Raw genomic sequence first — 17,884 nt, 5'->3', positions numbered from 1 at the left:
AAAAATGCTAGACAATAAAACTTTTTAGAGTAAAATGACTTAAGCTTATCGGCTATTTAAAGAAATGCACAAGATTTTCTTTTATTATTCATATCCAGGCAAAGGTATTTTAACGTTAAAGTAAACAATACATGAATCTATAGTTAATTGTATTTTTTGAAGCAGACACTTTTTGTTTCTGTGTCTCAGAATCATAAAACAATTTTTAAGGGTTCAGTGTTTTCTTTAGCTCTTGCTGTTATGGTACAATAATATGTTTGCACAATTTATTTAATACTTGTAAATACAGAAGATGAGCTGATTTATAAAACAGTGTTAGAAGGGGATGAATTACACAAATGTTCCAAAGCTTCATTCAATTTTAGCCAAAGACTGATTAGAGAGAAAAAAATAAGTTTGGGAGACTAAAAAAACAAAGTCAAGATGCATCTTAGTTACAAAGCTTCATCACATATCCAACAATTCATGCGTATTCTGTTTTGTGAGGCAATAAAGAAATGATAGATTACAGGTATACAAGGTAAGATTGCAGCAAAAGGTTTTCACAGAAGAGAACAGTGCAGCAGTGAAGGTGAAAAATCTGCTAAAACAGCCTTAAACCTGCTGTAATTGGAAACAAACTCAAGTGAAATGAACAACTTTCTATAACTGAAGCACATGAGGGCAAATCAATCCTTTCAAGTTGTATTGCTGCCAACAGCTGCAAGAATTATTGTCCTGCAGAAGAAAGCACCTAGTTAATTAAACACAAGGAGGAAGAAGAAAAGAGGAAGACTACTTCTTCCAAACAAGAGACCACCTCAAGAGTCCGGAGCTGACGGCTGAGCCGCGGCCTTCAGCGTCAACTGATCTGAACATTAAACAAATTCACAAAAAGAGAAGCACAAAGAAGAATCTCCCTCAGCTGGACACATTTCCTAAAAATTGAGCTTAATTATGTAGTTGGACAAGACTTGTTGTTTTGACATTAGAAGTTACAAACCGGATGATGGTACCTGCATGAAAAATGAATAAAATAGCTGAGTAAAGCATAATTGCTCTGCATGGCGTCAGGTCAACAGAACCCCGCTGTTCCAGTTTAGGACAGGCAGGCATCAACCACAAAAATCCAGCTAGCTCTCTCATTTCTGAACTGATTTTTATAAAGCATAGAATGGATCAAAACTTGGAATATGACTGAACTTTTGGTATATTTAAATATTTACTATCTCTAAAGATAAATCTGTAAATAATGCAAGAACGGCACCTTCTAGTGTTACTTACAGTACTGTCAAATTAACATTTTAAATATCTGTGAATATTGATTTTGCTTATATGCCAGAATCATTGTAACTGACCTTGTAAATGATTGCCACCCAATTCTTTGCTTTCATGATTCTTTGCATGCCTGTTTGGACCTCTTCACTACTTCCATTAATGCATGGTAATGGCGCATGTGTGTCATGGCCCATCCTCATATCAACAAGTAAACATAATGCCAGAAGGATAAAAGATAATTGAAGCATAGCTTTTCATGAATATAAAAAGAAAATATGAAAAATATAACAATAAAAAAAAACATACACATGGGAAAAAAACAACATTATATATCCACAAGCCCAACAAACTCCATTATATTACGAGTCTTAACAGCTCTAGGGTCTGAAGAGAATTTTACAGATTCAATATAGTTTTGATTTCAATTGACAAAAGATTGAATGGGTTTTTTTTTTTTTTGGAGGAAAATTTGCATTTAATCTAGTATCGATGGTGGGATTACATACATTTGCTTCCTCCCTCTCCGTTTCAAGCAATTTATCTGAAGTCCTACTAGGATCATTTTTGTGTTCTAATTTTCATAGCGTTCCCAGTTGTCTTTTAATTATGATTATATCGTTATTATCCACAAAAAAAGTGCTGTTTTCTAGGACATAGTTTCTGCAAAGCAGCAGGAGTTCATTAGATATGTATCTCTGATTTGTGGGTGGGACTGTTGGTGTGGAGCAACCCGCTCTCCTTCCCATTAACCGTAACTGAGAGCTCTCTGTTTCCATGCTTTCCCACTCCCAACCATTTCAGACGAGGAAAACGAAGACGTAGATAGATCTAATGGTCTACAAGTGGATGCATGGGAATGGAGCGGAGCGGGGATCATAACAAATATGATCTTTTTCAGACTAGATTTTTTCGTCTGCTCATCATTCACAACCATTTGAATAAAGAAATACTCATCGTCGTCCATCATTGGAAAAATGCCACAAGATGTCAATAACACAAAAAATACAATTTTCAGAGTCTTTAATAGATTCAGTTTGTCATGTATTGTATGTATAAGTACAAATATGTGTGTTTATGATCATGAGTCATTATAATGGCATCATTCACACATACGGATGTTTATAAATGGATACACAATACTTTTTCTTTATTTTTTTCAATTTTACAATCAAGTCATAATTTATCATTTGAAATATGATAAATTTGTGTGTGGATGTAGATAAGTAGAAATCTCTAACATAAATATATTTTGTCTGTCTTCTTTTGTATAAACCAATTCCAATCTAATTCTAAATGTTTAAAAAGTCACTTTTTATTTTATACAATATGAGTAAAATAACAGAGTTGATTTTCCTTTTCGACCTTTTGAAAGATTTTAATGAGACCAATAATCCATCCATTATACATGTACATTCTTAATTTTCTGCATGATTTATGAGTAAAACTGTTTTTTCAGGAAAACAGATCAGAAAAAAAGAAAATTTGTTGATTTGAACGCATTTATGAGACAGATGAGATGCTATGAGGCCTGTGGCCACTGGATGTCAGTGTGCCGCAGTGATTTCCAGAGTCCCACTGAGACCTCTGTTATGTTTGAGGAATTATTGGTTGAACATTGTTTGAATGGGGCTCTGGAGGCGGACTGAACAGACCTGTTGGTGCACCCTGATAAGTTTTAGCTTCTGTTTAATTTACTAAGGGGGATTATCTGGAAGTGTGTTGGGCCCTGCAGAGGCAGGACTCCAAAGAAAATCAACCATTGACTTCATCTCCAGCTGTCAAGCCTACATCCCTGCTCTATTTGGGCAGTTTTGTGAGGACAATGCTTTCTGGAAAACAATGAACGACGCTCTACTGTGAAAAAAACCCACACCTGGATTTTTCAGAGAAATGATTATGGTCGTCTGCCCCCCACGAGAGGTAGCCACTGTGCAGCATCTTCTCCTGCTATTTGCAGATGCTTCACAAAAGCAACCTAAAGCTTTTGTCTTTATTTGTAGTTGGTGGGGAAACAGAAAGGATCACAGGCCCTTTTAAATTGTGCAATCAGTCCATGGTCAATTGGAGGTTAATTGGCAGAATTAACTAACCCTCTGATTGCAACAACAAGGTTTTGTTGGGTTGCATTATTTGACTTAATGAGGTGGGTTGATTACAGACCTAAACAGATTCAGAATTGAAAAAAATAAAGTTGGATATTGGATGAATGTGCCTCATTTCTCCTCAGACTCAAGTGTCAGCTTAACTGGTTTGTGTTCCATGGGCTCATCGGAGTCAGAGAAGCTCGTTCTGAGCATTTACTGAACATTTTGTGCACTTGTGATTGTGCTGAGGAGCTTGGGATGGAGCTCTGTGAGTCAGACTGATCTTCTGTTGCAAATGGAAGATTCATAAAATGATTTTTCTTTGTTTTAAACACTTTTTTTAGCAGACAAATAGACAAGAAAATAGGTGGATGAGTGTGTATCAGTTCCTTACAGAAAACCCATTAGAGAGAGGGTGGATGTGACCTTTCTGTAGTTTAATAACTCAAAGATGGAGGTGTTGCTGTTTGCCTCCTCTTCTCCTGCAATAAATTTGGGAACCAAAACGGAAAGGAAGTTTCTATTTGAGGCGGCTGGCCAGAGGATAGCTCTAGTTGTCATTACATCAGTTTTTTTTTTGTCACAACATGATCAGGTTACTGCAATGCTCTTTAGTTTGGAGGGGTTTAGTCTTCCATCTCACTCCAGCATTGTTTTCAAAAACTGCTGCACATTATGAAACAGACTCTCGTAAATATTAGCCAATCCCTGGTAATTTACCCTTCACCAGCTGTCCATGCACTGCAGGACCCTTTCCGACTTTGTTTGTTTCACTTAAATGTCTCCTGCACATACAGTGTTCTCCTTTGTCGCTAAGGTCAACTGACTGCCTCCTCCTAAGGGTTTTATAATGAAGAACTCAGCCCTAAAACTGTTAAATGAGCTTCCTTTGCTCATCAAGCTGTCCTCATTTTAGCCTCTCAAAGACCCCCTCCGATGAAAATAGGGTTTTTGTTTTTTAACATATTCTAGTGGAATTGTTCTCATGATGGAGGACTTATATAAAGATACATAGGATCAAAATTGCATTTGTAATTCTTTCTTTGCTCATGAATCCGGAGCAGACAAAATAACACAATTTGAAAACACACTGGGCGGGCCACAAGCTCCCTGCTCCGCTCTATTCTGATGCATCCAACTTGTAGACGACCAGATTCGTCTTGGTTTTCCTCGTCTGAGCTGACATCTGGCTTCCAACTGTCCAGCTTAAAAGCTCCAACATTGCTTGCCATATTTGTTGCACCATTATTGTTAGGATGGGGGTTTGAAGGGCTGTAAGGTAGCCGGAGAAGGCGTAAACAGAGAGCTCGATTACTGGTAACTGGAAGGGGGGCGGGCTTACGCCACACCAATTGTCCTGCCCAAAATTCAGAGATGAATTTCAAATGAACTCCTGCAGCTCTGCAGAAACTATGTCCTATATCCTTAATCACATTCTCTCATCAGCTTTTGACATGTTTATTCTAGTTTCATTTATGTAATTATTCTTGTTTGGTTCTTGATAATTTAATACATTTAAGCTGCAAATGTTTGTTGTTGATTTAACTTTTCTTTTCATATGCGTTAATTCTTTGCACTTGCTGTGTTCAAAGCTGCTATAAGGTCATAGCTGCAGCTCTCCTCTCATCAAGTTTTCTATAAATGCATCGGGACAAAATAAAAGTGCACAGGAAAACATCAATCACCAGAGAGACTTCATCAACCTGCTATAAGTGCGAATAAAATATCAAATCATGTCATGGATGTTGACAAAGAAATTAGTTTGACTCGGCGTATCAGTGCAGCACAGCAGCCTCAAAATATGACACAAGGTCAGACATTTTTATAATCTTAATAAAACCTGAATCACAGCGTAAACACAGAAACTCGACCCACACAACTGTTTTCCTGTGGATGTGGGGTTGCACACATTATCTAAATCCAGGCTATTCTTAATGTAATAGCCTTAATCGTCTTCAGCAGGACTGTCACACGAGGACAAGAGATCTGTCCTCTGTAAGATAAATTTACAAGAGATAACTTCAAAATATGGTACATTTTGTTGACTCAGACTCTAAAATTATGGCATCAAACCAGTCTAATGAGGTAAAATTGCCAAATTTACTATTTAAAATAAATCATCATAGTCTTTCTGAGGGTTAATATTTTATGAACAAATATTTTCGTTTTGCACGTGCTTCTATTTAAAAAAATCAGTATTTTCCCTCATATTTTATGATTTCTTTCTGTCTAAAAATCATCTTTTATTGGTCAGTTTCCCAGACATTTTAACAGACATTGATATTTAATAATCAATTACAGTAAATTTCACACGTTTTTATGTTGACTCTGTTTTAGCTTCCCTTTTAGGTGCAGCTTCTCCTCTGAAAATGCAGCTTAAAATTATATATTTTATTGAAGTTCATGGGTTGTGAAATGTTTAATAATTGGTGATTTAATTTTTATTTCTTTGGAGTGTACAGTGAATTTTGTTAAAGTATGTTCAGAAGAAGTGGATTATTCTCGCGAGAATTTTAGCCTTTTATGTTGGCCGCAGTTGAGCACGTCTTTTGCTCACGAGGTTGCAGCAATTAGGAGCTCAAGTTGGGAGAAAGAGCTGCAAAAAAGAATACCTTGGACTCAAAGAGACTCTTTTTCTTGACAAGCGGAAACGAGGTATTTGTTATGGTTGTTTTTGTGTTATTTTGTATTTTTTATTTCTCCTCAAACGTGTATAATGTTTTGTTATAGTTTTCACGGCGTAATGAAGGCGTAATGAAAGCGAAGGAATGCAATGTCCTTCAAGAAGTGTGATGACCTGCAGAAGTGCAAATAAATGCGCGTTGTAAACCGACCTGTGTTGTCATGAGAAGAGTCACATCCTCGTACTCGTCAGGATCGTATCTTCTCGTTTCTGGTTGGATCACACAGAAACAGACAGCAGTGACAGTGAGCTCTGAGCTCAGACGTGTTTGACATCTTTTCTGGTGAATGTAACAGCTGGGCTTAGAACAAATGGGTAATTTAGGGATGTCAGATCACATGTGTGAAATCCATGACAGTTGCAAATTTCCAAACTCTGCACCAGATTTCTAAATGACTTTTCTCCAAGGTCTCTGCAGATGTGCAGAACTTCAGAGCTGCTGACAGATGTTGCTGCTTATCCAGGGTTCTTCCAGACACACCGTACAATTTTAAAGTTATTTTATCTCCTCCACTTTATAAAATCCGAAACGTATCCAGACCTTCATCTGTTGTTTAAAATAAAAAAAAAGCATCTTACCCGGTCAAACACAACAGCTGGTCGTGTGCGACGTCCTGCTGTTGTTCATGAACATAGAAAGCAAACAAAAACAACATTCAGTTGCCATTGAAAAAGCTTGAACAAACAAACAATGCTGTGGCATTCATATAGGTTTTGGTTATCAAAAAGAGTGAACAGCATGGTCATCTAGTGACGTTCAGGGTAGAGATCCTCCAGTTAAGGATCTCAGCTTCTCCTCAGCATCTTATAGCTTAGTCAGTTTGTTAGTTCATTTTAGTATTTTTCTATTGAACTCTTTGTATTCGTGATCCTTTTGATTTCATGTTTTACTTCGAAGCCCACCGAGATGACTGTTGTTGTGATTTTGGGCTATACAGATAAAATTGAATTGAATTGAATTGAATTGAATCTTCTGTGAAAAGATATGGTTAGTGGAGAATTAATTCAAATGAATTTAAAACCGATCCTGGATGGGTTGAAAAAAGCTGCCTTCAGATTCTTAAGAGACATCAGAATGAGAAGGTGTGAATCACGAGAGCATTGCTTAAAAAAAACGCCTCAGGAACGACAAACAAGAAACAGAGAAAGATGAAGAAGAACGGAAATGTTAATCCGGTTTGTAGTGATCGGCTCTGAGGAGTGATGGGAGACACGTGGAATGGTGAAAACGGTGGAACGCAGGTCAGTAAAACACACAACTCAAAGAAAGCCCCCCAAAAATAATTTGGTTACCAAAATCTTTCTGAGTGTCAAAGTCAGAGAATTTAATCATTGTAGTTATTTGAAATGGTAAGGTTTATAAATGCATCCAAATAAAATCCTTCATTAACATTTTTCAAAAGTGACAGTCGAACATCAAAGAATTTCAGTGAAAACTCTCATCCAGGATGGATCAATTGCAGAATACGTTTTTTAAAGAGCCACTATTTTGAAGATTGTGTTTTTGCTGTTTTTAACATCTTTTTGTAGCATTTTTCTGATGATGGAAGACATATAGAAATGAAATAAAGTTTAAAATTTAATTTCTGAGCTTTTCTTTCTTCTAATCGTTGTAAATCAGGAGCAGACAAAAAATGCTGTTTGGAAAAAGAGCGTATTTGTGACATAAAAAGTAAAATTGGCAGGCTACGCGCTCCCGTGCTCCAAGCTCTCAGCAGTGGGAAGGGGGGCGGGGTTGCTCTGCGCCAACAGTCCTGACCAGCAGCTGAGCAAACGGGTGAGAGCTGAAGGCCTCTTGTGTTGAACAGATTTTACTATTAAAATATGGGGTTTTGAATCTGATGTGAGGGGCTGTGAGCCTGAAGGAGAACATGTGAATAGAGAGCTCTCAGGAGTTGTTCTGCACCAACGATCCCGCCCACAACTCAGAGACTAATTCCTAATGAACCACTGTTTCTCTGCAGAAACAATGTCCTGGAAAATAACACAAATTTTCTAAATTTTGGTTTAATAAATCATTAGTAAAAAAAAACCCTGGGAACTCCTTGAAAAGATGAACAGATGATTTTTAAGTTGACGGCGTTTTGCTGCTTTTTCAAGAGGTTTGGATAAACTTAAAACTAAAAAACTTAGTGACCTTTTTCAAATGCTAACTGATAAAGCTGATAATGCTAACTTTATTGATTGTTCTTCACAAGGTTATGTCTGATGTGATACACGCAAACCTTTGTCACCACACTGACTTGAATGCTCTGAACAGATAAAATGGAAGCTATAAAACAAAGCAACTTTTGTTTGGAAACAGAAAACATTCATCATCCTCGTGTCTTTCATCAAATAAAAGCCTCATGCTTTACTTACATTTTGCAAGAAATGGAGCACAGTGATGACGCTAAAGGGTTTTTGAACCAATCAGCTGGCAGCACCTGTTCTGATAGCATCATGACTCATGTAAGCAAATCTGTTGATTCACCAAAGCAGAAAACAAATGCATAACAAAGACAGAAATCAATGAGTCGAGTCCTGAAATCCATCCTGCAGTCGCACCCGTGGTTTCCATTTTTATTCCTCACCCATGCAGTCCGTACAACCCCAGACTAATTTCAGGTGACAAAGACTAAAAACATAAGCGCCTGCACACAGAGATCTACATTCCTCAAAACTGCCATGTCTTCAATCTCACGCTGACAGTAATGATTCTGAGACTCTGCCATTTTAAGACATGTAATTTAAAGAAAAAATGAGTTTGGGGAAAAAAAGACTCGCACTGTCCACAGAGAAAAGCCACAGAAAGGCGGATAAGAAAGAGTGAGAAGGGGTTCGTTGTGAATCATTAGATTGATGCGAGCACTGCTGGTCCAGGACTAATTGAGTATCAGTGCAAACCGTGGGCGGGCCAGCTTCAAAGCTGCTGGCGTCAGCACGCGCAGGTGGGTGGCTGTGAGAGGTGAAGTTAGCAAAAATGGAGCCGAGCGGCGGTTCCTGATGTTCAACGAGTCGCAGCCCCAAAGCATCAGAGGACCCGCGCATCTGCGCATGGATTCCAAAACTTCCCTTTCAGAGCGGAACGATTCAAACATCACATTACAAATAACGCAAAAGTCTCTTTCGTTTGGTGGACTTCCACACGACAAACCCCCCCCCCCCCCCCCCCATTATCAAATCAAATCAAAGTTAACTTGTAAAGCACTTTTCCAACACAAAGTACTCAAAGGGCTTTACATTATGAAATTTAAAAACAAAGGACAAAACAAATATGTAATTACAAAAAATGGCACAATGCCACCCCCCCCCCCCCACACCACCACCACAAACACATGTTCTCACTTGCTGTGATAAAAAGACAAAAGGTTGCAATGTAGAAACCTGGCTTTGTACTGAGGTTGGGGAAATTATGTTTTTGGGACATGTCCACGTCAGTGACACCCCACCCAGGTTCACAGAGCCCACTACCACAGGACCCCCAAGATCCAGACAAAGAGCCGGACCTGAGGGATCCCATCGCAGCGACCCCGCTCACTGGGAAGGGTCCATCACCGATGTGGAGGATCCCTCGGAGGGAAACTGGAATTATAGCTAAAATGTAAAGGGTTAAAATAAATTAAAAAAGAAAAAAAGGGTACATAAATAAACCTTAGACATATAAAATGGTAAAAGTGACTAGATGCATTAAAATGAATAAATAGATTTAATAAAAAATAAATAAGTAAACGCAAAAAAATAGATATATACGCAGACATTATATAAAATTGATAAAAATATCCAATAAATTAATATAAATAATCCAATAAATAACTTTAATTAAAAGCAAGATTAAAAAGGTCGGTTTTGAGCCTTCCTTTAAAAACATGAACAGTCTCTGCAGCCCTGAGGCTCTCTGGGAGGCTGTTCCACAGGCGAGGTCCGTAAAAACTGAATGAGGCCTCGCCGTATATTTTTGTTCTAACTTTTGGGAAAACCAAAAGGCCAGCACCAGAGGACCTCAGGGTCCATGAGGGCTCATACTTTAAAATCATATCAGATAAATAAGAAGGCCAAAGAGCATAAAAACATTTATAAACCAATAAAAGAACTTTAAAATCAATTCTGAATTGCACAGGAAGCCAATGCAGCGATTTTATGTATAACGTGTTCCCGCCCCCTGGTCCTCGTCAGCACGCGTGCGGCTGAATTTTGCAGAAGTTGAAGGTTCAATATCCTTCTTCTGGGAAGACCAGAGAGCAGGGCATTACAGTAATCTAATTTGCTGGAAATAAAAGCATGCATTAGCACCTCTGTGCTGGCAAGAGAGAGAAATGGGCGGACTCTGGCAACGTTTTTAAGATGAAAAAATCCTGTTTTTGTTATATTTTTAATATGTGGGAGAAAATTCATCTCAGAGTCAAAGAAAAACGCCCAGTTTTCTCACACGCTGAGAAGTTTTGTAATTTTTTAATTTAGACGAAACTATCTCTCTCTTGTCTTCAGAGCCGATCACTAAAACCTCTGTTTTGTCCTGGTTGAGCTTTAGGAAGTTCTCTGCCATCCATGACTAAATGTCTAAAATGCATTTTAAGAGTGTGTTGACGACTTTTCGTCATCAGCAGACAAAGCGATGTAGAGTTAAGTGTCATCGGCGTAGCTGTAAAAACAAACGCCATGCCTCCTGATGACATCCCCAAGTGGCAGCATGTACAGATTAAAAAGTATTGGGCCTAAAATTGAACCTTGGGGAACCCCACAGTTGATTTCAAAAATCTTTGAGGAGCATGTATCCATACTTACATAAAATCTTCGATCTGTGAGATAGGAATAAAACCACTTCATAACGCTACCAAAGATTGCCCAAACCTCTCAGCCTGTTGAGTAAAATACTGTGATCTACTGTGTCAAATGCAGCAGTCAGATCCAGTAGTGCCAGGACTGAAAGTTTCTGAAAGAGTCTAAGTTGCATCTAATGTCAATTACTATTTTGTCAAAGCTCGTCTCTGTGCTGTGGTTTGTCCTAAAACAAGACTGATATTTTTCAAGAATGTTGTTTCTATTTAAAAACTCATTGAATTGGATCAAAGCAGTTTTTTCAATCATTTTACTTAAAAATGGTAAGTTGGATACTGGACGATAATTGTAATAATTGTTTGGATCTAAATTACTCTTCTTCAGAAGAGGCCTCACCACTGCCGTTTTAAAGGCAGCAGGGAAGACACCCGTCTGAAGAGACGGGTGACATCTTATGAGATGTCAGCTTAGACCAGATTTCCTCATCTCACAATCCTGAAAGGGTTAAGTTTGTCTAAACAGACAAAAATGTGCACCTTTAAGATAGCCCTATAGGAGTGGAGAAATTCAATGGTCACTTGATAGGATTTAATTTTGTAGTGTGTTCTTTTACACAGCTTAATTATGGAGCTAAGGCTCATCAGAGAACTGCTTAGATTGTTTACTGCACAGTAATTACCCCTGAAGCAACAATCAGCCACTTACTTTTATGTGTGTTACTTTTTAGTTCTAAAGGAGCGAGCAAATCTTTAAATCTCTGTCCTCAAAAGCTTTTTATGTTTTGTTGCTTTGTTTTTGTTGCATGGGTTTAGATTTAGTTGAGGATCTTTAGAAATATTCTCAGGCTCCTGTGTGAATCTGCCATTTCTAACGTTTACTCTTTTCTGCATTCAACACAGCTCCTACACCAAAAAGTCCTGAGTGAAACAGTATCTGCAGATGTTTCAAAATTAATCCATATTTCCTTATTTTCTAAGGGAATTTCTCGGCTCTTTGTGTATTTTTTTTCTGGGGTGCACCTCTTCCAAGCCAGCTGCTGGGATGCAGCCAAAGCAATTCACTTTGGGCACTAATCGGTCCCAGACATTTTCGGAGTCCCCACCGTTGCACGTATTGACTTGGTGACTTCCCTCGTTCCATACAATCCTATTTTCTTGATGTGTGTTGCACAAATACACCTTGTCAGGAATCAGGAAACTTTATTGTCATTTTATCATGATAAAACGAAATTAGGCTCTCTGATCCCGGGCCAGCCGTTTACATTCAGACATAAATAATATATATCAATAATAATGTCAGTAAAATATCAGTCTGTTATGGTGTGGTTCCTGATGAGTATTGCACAGAAGTATTTTTCAAATTGCACAGTATTTTATGTTAAGTATTGCACAGCCCTGTGATATTGCACTTGGGAATTAGCTTGTTGTCCATAGGGGGGGGGGGGGGGGGTGCAGTGATCAACCGGAGTTAAGCAGTCTGACTGCTTCAGGAAAGAAACTGTTCCTCAGTCTGGTGGTCCTGCTCTTTATGCTCCTCAGCCTCCTGCCTGAGGGGATCAGGGAGAACAGAGGGTGTGAGGGGTGGGGTCTTTCAGGATGCGAGAGGCCCGTTTCCTGCATCTGGTCGTATAGATGTCAGTGGTGGATGGCAGGCTGCAGCCCACAGTCCTCTGTGCAGCTTTGGTCACTCGTTGCAGAGCTTTCCTCTCTGCCGCAGAGCAGCTGCCGTGCCACACCGTGATGCAGGAGGTCATGACGCTCTCCACCACACACCTGTAGGAGGTCAGGACTGGGATCCCCATCCCAGCTCGTTTGAGCCTCCTCAGGAAATAAAGGCGCTGGTGTGCCTTCTTGACCAGGCAGGAGGTGTTGGTGCTCCAGGTGAGGTCGCTGGAGATGTGCACACCCAGATACCTGAAGCTGGAAACCACTTCCACCGCGTCCCCTCCGATGTGAATGGGGGGAGGGGGGCATCTGTCCTTCCTAAAATCCACGATCATCTCCTTGGTCTTCTTCCCATTGATGCAGAGGTTGTTGTCTCTGCACCAGCTCTCCAGATGTTCCACCTCCTGCCTGTAGTCAGACTTGTTGGAGATGCGTCCAACCACAGCTGTGTCATCCGCAAACTTCACGATCAGACAGCTGGGGTGACTCGCTGTGCAGTCGTGCGTGAGCAGGGTGAACAGGAGGGGGCTCAGCACACAGCCCTGGGGGGAGCCCGTGCTGAGGGTGATCGGGGAGGAGGAGACGTTGCGGATTTTTACAGACTGCGGTCTGTCTGTCAGGAAGTCCAAGACCCAGTTGCACAGAGTGGGGCTCAGTCCAAGTGTGTGTAGTTTCTGGGTGAGGGTCTGCGGGATGATGGTGTTAAAAGCTGATGTGAAGTCCACGAAGAGCAGTCGAACGTACGCGTTCTTGTTCTCTAGGTGGGTGAGGGTTGTGTGGACCACAGAGGAGATGGCGTCCTCTGTGGATCGGTTTGACCTGTATGCGTATTGGTGCAGGTCCTTGGTGATGTCGATGGATTCTGTGATGCGGGTCATGACCAGTTTTTCGAAACATTTCATGACTATCGGTGTCAGGGCAACCGGCCGATAGTCATTCAGACTTGTCACTGTGGATGATTTGGGTATTGGAATGATGGTGGCGGTTTTCAGGCAGGTGGGGACCACTGCCTGCATCAGGGAGGTGTTGAAGATGTCTGTCAGCACCTCTGTGAGCTGGTGTGCACAGTCCTTCAGCACCCGTCCAGGGATATTGTCGGGACACAGAAGTCTGAAATGCACTTTTAGATTTCCAGCTGACTTTAGTTCAGATTAATCTTGCACAGAAGCTAAATGAAACAGCTAAGCCAAAACATGATAACAAAGGTAAAACAGTAAAATGATGACGATTAAAGAGCATCTTAGGGACGAGGCGTTACACACCATCTGAAAATGTGATTGGAACTGTTTGGTGCCTGGCTGCATTTGAGACACTTCTTTTCTATTTGCGCTCGGTCACTGTTTCTCGCCACTTTCCGAGGGGTGGCGATGTCATGAGATGTCACAGTTTAGCTACATCATCAAAAAGTGATTTCTTGTGTTAGCGTTCCATTTATTTAGAGTCCTACTATAGCTTCAGACCAGACGTTCTTACAATTTTTGGACATGTTTTGTCACATTCCTTATACTCTCATAGTATATGTTTTGTCTATTTAAGGTCAATAGATTGCGCTTTATATTTTCCAAAGACACAAAAAATGTCAAAATATAGAAAAAGCCAGGAAAAAAAACAAAGTTTCTAACCAAATTTTTTTTTCATGATAGCTTTTCTGTATTGCAAGTTATAAATTTATCAATTAGATGCTTCAGTAAAAGGTAAGGTGGTCTTAACGCTCCAGGCGTCTGATTAACAGATTCTCCCATGCCCGCTCTTAAGTGGTAGGGGTGTGGCCTTCCAGCAAACTCACTTTTCACTGGTGAGAGTGGTTGCCATAGAAATGATGACTCTGACCAATCACTGGTCACTGACGTTGTCTGGCTCCAACATGGCGGCGACTGTATTGCGCAAATATGGTGACTGAATTGACTTCATTTGATTGGAGCTGCAAGTAAGTAATTTTCTATGGATGATGTCACACTCACTTGCTCCAGTTCTGTTATACAGTCAATGTCTGGAGTAGGAAAATCGACCAAGAGTTCTGTGACCGAGAACGGACCAAGAACGATCACAGCATCCAAAAACAGCACAGTTCGGGGTCAAATGTACTATTATTGATAGTATTGGTCTGCTAGGTGTCAGATGTTATCTCACTGAGTGACTTAAAAGTGCTTTAAAATTAAGTTTCAAAACATCTATATATAAATATCTGTATTGGTCTTTGTGAGTGAAGAGCTGGATAAAAAAGGTTGTTTGGTGGATTTACTAAATATCTGTAGATATTTTCTCTATTTTCAGATTTCATCTGTGGTTTTGGTTTCTTCAGGAAGATTCAGTTTGCAAGATAAAAAGAGACACGGTATAACACATAACTACTCTCTACTGCTTTGACTGCTGGAAGTTCGACACATGTGAAATCAGCGGCAAAGGTTAAGTTTGTTATCCAGATCCAGTGTATTTTCATTTTTGCTGTCTGCTCCGTGGAGTTAATCTAGTGTCAAAGTTCTCCATCTTCTCTCCTGGGAGCAGATGATACATTTCCTACATACTTGCGAGTCCCAAAACAATTAACTTCTGGCCTGCAGAGTAATCAACACAGCTGGCAATGGTTAGGAGTGGCAAAATATCAAAGGTAGGAAGCAGAAACTCCTCATCTTCACTCTGATTAAAGAAGGAATTGAGGGCGGAATGGCGAGTTTGAGTGGCTATCAGTCTAACCTCCATTTTGTCAAGAGTGTAATTGAGACAGAATAAATCAAATACACACTGTGAGGTTTTGACTTTAATATTTCAGAAGAGCAGCACTGACAAACCTAAAAACGGTTCCTCTAAAAGGTTTGTCTCTGTGTCTCTGCATCCCCACTCATCCTTTCCTTCCTATCTTAAGGCTCCATGTTGATCTCTGCTGTGTTTGGATTTGATCTTTTGCGGTTAAAAGCATGAAGTATGCATGAAGACAAAACTGACACACTTGAAAAAAGAAAACGAAGAAAAAAAGGGTTTTCACCTCAGTTGGTAAGTGTTGTAACTAACGCAGAAAGTAAATGTTTCAGAAAAGATAAAGCATTAAAGACCCTCTACAATCAAAATTGTGTTGTTTGTGTTTTTAACATGTTCTTGAAGGATTTTTTGGATGATTGAGGACATTTATGAAGAAAATTTAGATTAAATCTTTGTTTCTGAGTATTTATGTTCAAATCAATGTGAACCAGGAGCAGACAAAAAAATGCAGTTTGAAAAAGCTTGTATTTGTTACGTACAAACTATGAGCTCCCTGCTTCATTCCATTCTGACGCAACCTCAAACAAGTACAGTACATCCATGTAAGTCTTTATTTTCCCTAAATCTGGATAGCTCTGGTATTGTTCGCCATTTTTGCTGCACCGCTAATGTTAGCTTGGGGTTGTCAGGGACTGTAGTTAGAAAGGGTGTAAATGAAAGGGTGATGGGAAAGGCTTACTCCGAGCCAACATTACTGCCCATAATCTGAGGCAAACTTCTGGTGCTCTCGAGAAACTATGTCCTTACCAAACACAGGTTTGCCTACAAATTGCATAATCGTAATTAAAAGACCACAGGAAACGCTTTTAAAAATAGATGAAAAGATGATCGGAGTGTGACTTAAGTGCTTTGGTCACAGATTGTCTATGTGTGGGAAAAGTGGGCAAACCTGTACCGGGCACCCAACTGGTCAGCATGACATTTTAAGATCGCAAACAACTTGATGAGCCCTTTAAGGCAAATAAAGCCCTGACTGGGGGGGACAGGTCGTAGCAAACACTTAAACAACACGAAAGGGTAAGTTAGGGTGAAGTAGGTGAAGTAGGTTAGGGTTAATCAGCCCAATAGAATCATGAGAGAAATCAAACACATGATCATGCAGCCACTAGCAAAACGATTTCAACAAACCTGCCTGCAAAACAAGAGGAAAAAACATACAAGTTATAAATCAACAATTAAGGCTTACTCAGTAGAGTAAAAAACATCCAAAATATTATGTTATAGCAAGTTTAGGGGGGAAAAAAATTGGATTCCTGCACAAGCTGCTGCACCAGGTCTTTAATTTTTTATAATGCAGCTTAAAAAATGTGGCCTTTGGCCCTGCTGGAGAATCTTCACCTCGTTTTGGCTCCGTGATGCTTCGATTTTTTTCTCTGGGATGCTCAGTTTCCTGAGCATGAGAAACTGCTGGATATCTCACAGAGACATCTGTCTTCTTACAGCCACAAGCCCCAGAGTGCTGGACTCTTTTCTGTCTTTGTTCTGATTGTCTCTTCATTTGCTTACGCCTGTAGAAAGCTGCACAGTCTGTGCAGTCTCTGGATGGTTCTGCACATTTGTTTTAACTCTATCAGCTTGAATTGATTAACTTAAAAAAACAAACTGCAAACATAAGTTTTCCTGTTTTTTGGAAAAGTAAGGTCGGATCGCATATTTAGTATTCTTTTTGAAAAGAAAAAAAGTAAAAGATTGGTTTTGCCAAAGGAAAAAAAATCCAAAAGTATTCATACAACTTCAGTAACTAAATCTTCTAAAACGTGAAGTTTTTTATTGACCAAATGTTTATTTTCCACCATCATTTACTAATAAATTATTTAAAAATCAGACAGTCATTTTCTGGATTTTCTTTCTCATTTTGCCTCTCAGGTGAGGTATACCTATGATGAAAATTACAGGCCTCTCTAATGTTTTTAAATGGTAGAACTTGCACAATTGGTGGCAGACTAAATACTTTTATGCCTCACTGTAAATGTGGTGTGCAGCATACTTTCTGTAGGGTAGACATGGCACAGAGGAGATTGATTAACTTGGTCAAAAGTCAATCAGGGTGCAGAACACAGTGCGCTATTTAATTAAAAAAAGAAGTTGTAACATTGCACTGAAAAGTCTGCGAGTTCCCAAGAGGTGAACCGTGACATAGCGAGGGACCACCAAATATTCATACAATTAAAGTCAACAGTAAGCTTTTACCTTTGAATCCAGCCTTTAGTGGTGTTTTGAGGAACTGCAACATTAGGTACAACGTTAGGAAATAAAGGTAAATGCTTACTTTTCTATTACCCAATTAGAACAGATCATTTTATGTTTGGTAGAAAAACAGACCTCTGATTAAATTGAATCGGTTAGTTCAAAAGGGGCCCAAGTCCAAGAGGTTTGTTTTTCCAGGAAATGATTTTAATTGCATAGCTTAAAGAAAGGCTACACCAAATGATTAATACTTTACCCAGATTTAGCACCAGTTCATAGCTTACAAATGCTATAATATGAAGCACCTCACTTTTATCATTTCAGAGGAGTATCAAACCAAAATCTCTGGACTTGGGCCCTTCTTGGCGCTGCCACATTGGATAACTAGTGCTGCCATCTATGGGATAAAGCAAAACCCATGCAAGAGAGGCCCAAGTCCAGGAATTTTGCACTTAATGCATTTTAAATGTCAAGCATAGTCAATACATTACAAC

General features: G+C 39.5%; 1 long non-coding RNA gene across 1 annotated transcript in view; it reads right to left on the bottom strand.

Annotated features, from left to right (window-relative positions):
* LOC144984375 (uncharacterized) overlaps window positions 1-17,884 on the bottom strand; it is a 31,232-nt gene that overhangs the window by 2,539 nt on the left and 10,809 nt on the right. The window contains exons 2-3 of the long non-coding RNA XR_013648002.1: window positions 6,604-6,641; window positions 6,176-6,234 (exon numbers count right to left, since the gene is read on the bottom strand). This is a non-coding gene — a long non-coding RNA (uncharacterized LOC144984375). The remainder of the gene's footprint in view (window positions 1-6,175; window positions 6,235-6,603; window positions 6,642-17,884) is intronic.

The sequence above is a fragment of the Oryzias latipes genome, chromosome 16 (genome assembly GCF_053564925.1).
Source record: "Oryzias latipes strain Hd-rR chromosome 16, Olatipes_Hd-rR_3.1".
NCBI classification, from domain to species: Eukaryota; Metazoa; Chordata; class Actinopteri; order Beloniformes; family Adrianichthyidae; genus Oryzias; species Oryzias latipes.
Note: the sequence above shows the minus strand (reverse complement) of the source record. Positions and strands in the feature narration are given on the sequence as shown.